Source organism: Pteropus vampyrus, unplaced genomic scaffold (genome assembly GCF_000151845.1).
Source record: "Pteropus vampyrus isolate Shadow unplaced genomic scaffold, Pvam_2.0 Scaffold6, whole genome shotgun sequence".
Classification (NCBI taxonomy): Eukaryota; Metazoa; Chordata; class Mammalia; order Chiroptera; family Pteropodidae; genus Pteropus; species Pteropus vampyrus.
In genome coordinates, this window is record NW_011888787.1 from 7,480,996 (window position 1) to 7,484,212 (window position 3,217).

The window sequence follows — 3,217 nt, forward strand, 5'->3', positions numbered from 1 at the left end:
ATTTTATTTTATTTTATTTATTTTATTTCAATTAAATTTATTGGGATGACATCAGTTTATAAAATTATATAGGTTTTAAGTGTACAATTCAATAATATGTCACATGTATATTATGCTGTCTGTCTACCATCGAAAGTTAAATTTCCTTCCATCAAATGATTATATGATTACAGCCTTGTGGCATCTTTTCTTTACAACAATTCTTGGCCAATAAATGTGATGTACTGATGCTACTTCTTGGATAGGAACTCTACTGTGTGCTGGTGAAATGGGAAATGAATAGAGGGCTTGCCTCTGTCTTCCAGCACCGACCAATGGTCTCCTCTCTGAGTGTCACCCATTGGCTTTGGAAATGTATTGCCTTCCTTTTTCCAAAGCCTGCTTACAGATAGCCTTCCCAAACTGACCACCCAACCTCCAGCTGTGATCCTCTCCTCCTATGCCCCAGCGGCCACTTAGAGGCCCGCTCTGTATAGCTGTCTAGTTTCTCTTTGTTACTCTGCTTCAGCTCTCCGCACCAGCAGTGGCAGCTGGGTTTTGGAGCTTCCTGAGGACAAGTGCCCGGTCCCTAGGCCCAGGGTAATCTGCATACATCAGATGCTCACTCGGTACAGGAAGTGCTGTGGGCTGACTAATGTAGAAACATAAACCAAACCACCATAACTAAATCAACACAGTATTTCCTGGAACAGAAGCTCAGAGAAAGAAAATGGCTGTAACCTCGAAAAAAGCTCCACCCTTCCCTCTACGAGTGGAAAATCTAGATTGAGGAAGAAAATATCTGCCTCTCTACCCTCATTTCAGGCAATATCCCATCAATTCTGTCATGTAGATGTCTCAGGTGTAGCCCCATCCAGTGCTAGGCCGAGGACCCACCTGGTTAAGGATCTTGCCTTTTACTTTCAGGTGCTAGGATTCTAGAACCAAATATGAGAAAGGGATATCCACTTCCTATGGTCCTGCAAACATGGCTGGTTGTATTCCCATCTTGCTTACTCTCATTTATAACATACTTGGGGGTTCACAGGTCTTAAGAGCTTGCATATACTCTACCCTGTCTTGAATGCCATTATTCTCATTCTCCACAGCAAACTCAAACTTCTTCAAAAATGAACCCAGGTAGTCACCCTCTAGCCCAGGGAGTTTTTGACACACTCCTAAACAACCCCTGCATTTTGTGTACACTCTTATTGTAGAAAAGATCACATTTTGTCACTTTGAATTTCATAACAACATCCATTATCCTTTTGTCTCCAGCACTTGGCACTATGCTTAGCCACTGGCATGTTGCAAGACAGGAATGAGGAAGAGGAATAGGACTCAGGTTGGGAGTCCAAAGATTTCTGATCAGAGGTCAACCTGAGGACATAAGAACCTGAAGATCAACAGAATTTGACCTTTCCAGTTTGTGCTTCTTGTCAGTTACCAAAGGTGAAGGCCCTTAGGTTGTGGTAGTCACGAAGGGATGGATTTTGAATCATTCCCTGTGCGAAAAAGGTGCCCAACCCTTTCATTTAAAGGCTAAATATTCTTAACCAGCCGATACAGGAAACATCACAGGAAATCGTGTTTTAGCTCAGCCTTATCTCCAATTCAACTGAAATTTCAAAACAGTGCGGATTCTGGCAGGGATTGAGAAAGCAAAACTTTTTTTTTGTTTAGCCAGCAGCTAAGATTCTGCTTTTGCTCAGCTTTCTTCCAAAGCACTTGAATACATATCTAATATCTCTTAGCTCTATGAATTCCTTAAGGTCAGGCCTCTTTGACAGACAAACATCCTCCTACCTTGCCCATCCCCCCCCTACCATCATCTTCCAAAGCACAATGCTGACCCCAGAGGGTGTTTGATGCCTGATTGTTAAATAACTTTGTTAAAAAGTCTGATCTTTATTTTTAAATTCAAGGTTCAATAGCTTTTGAGGTGCTTTGGCATTCCCGCCACTCACTGTTAGGTGGGTGGTTGTCATCTTAGGGAAATTTCCTCTCCCTTCCAAGCCAGATACTGGCAGGTCCTGGAAGGAGAAAGTTTCGATCTAGAGTTCCCTGTGGTGACCTGACCCCCAGCAACTATGGTGGTCACAGAAACCCAAGACCAAAGACTTTATGAGTCTATGACACCTCAGTCATTAGTTACGGGGCATAAATTGGAAATACTGTAATATCCAGTTTCATTGACTGGAGCATGTCATATTTATTAATATTCTTGTTTTGAACACCAACGATAAGTTTATTTGGGAGAACTCTGGTGGTCACGATACCCCTTCCTGCCATTTGAAAACAAAAAATGTACGTGTCTCTTAGAAGTGTCTAACTTTCACCTCTTGAGATACAGATACTGACCACATCCTTTGTTCCTGACTAAGCTGGGTGATTTGTAGTAGTCCTTGTATTTAGTGGCTCTGAGGAATCACAGTAGGAGTTACTAAATTTACATTTGAAGTTTCCTCAGATGAAGTAGACCTACATCTCTCGGTTACCTTTCTAAATGGCTCTGGTTGTTGGTTCTCTTCGCACTTTAAAATTACAAAACCAATCTTCTAAAGACCAGAGCATGTAGAAAATCTCTCCAACTTCATCTTGCACAGAAAGCTCCAGGCATCAGAAATAGTCACATACAGAAATTCAATTTTGGAAACAATTTAAGCACAAGAATGCCCTGACCCAAAGAGATATCAGATAATGGAAACCTGATTAATTAAAAGTCTTTCTGGCCTGATTGCCTTTTGAGGATTACTAGGATCTTGCTGATCCTTTTACTTCCTACACATCTTTGTGAAAGAGAAGCAGAAGATTTTAAGTGAAGTATCTGGAAACTCCTAAGCAGATACCTTCCCCACGTTATATAGTTTAGGTCTCTGCTGTTAAATCAGATTAAAATGTCATCGGTCTTACCTTTTGCAGGCAATTTTCTTCAGTCCTTTAGGTAGAATTGATGATTATCCTATAGGTGGCCGTGAGAAGGCTGGTAACACGGATGTTGAAACTATTTGTGTAAAAGGAGAAGTGAAGGGAGAATAAATGTGATTGCACTGTGACAACAGGAAGCCCATGTGAGGAGAGGGAGGAAGTGAGCCTGGGCCTGCCCTCATTAGCTTCAGAGATGCAATCCTTCCCGCTTCAAACTTTTTAGAAGTTTGTTCCCACAACCCACCCAAATACCTAAACCGGTTTCTGTGAAACACAGTAAAACTCGAAAACCAGGTTGGTTCAGGCACTA

At 41.7% G+C, this 3,217-nt stretch overlaps 1 protein-coding gene across 2 annotated transcripts in view; it reads right to left on the reverse strand.

Annotated features, from left to right (window-relative positions):
• The window catches only part of CD53 (CD53 molecule), a 26,601-nt gene extending 23,588 nt beyond the window's left edge, over positions 1-3,013 (reverse strand). For both annotated transcript variants that reach the window (XM_011367410.2, XM_011367401.2), the window contains exon 1: positions 2,893-3,013. The gene's annotated coding sequence lies outside the window, so the exon portion shown is untranslated. The remainder of the gene's footprint in view (positions 1-2,892) is intronic.
• Positions 3,014-3,217: the final 204 nt, after the last annotated feature.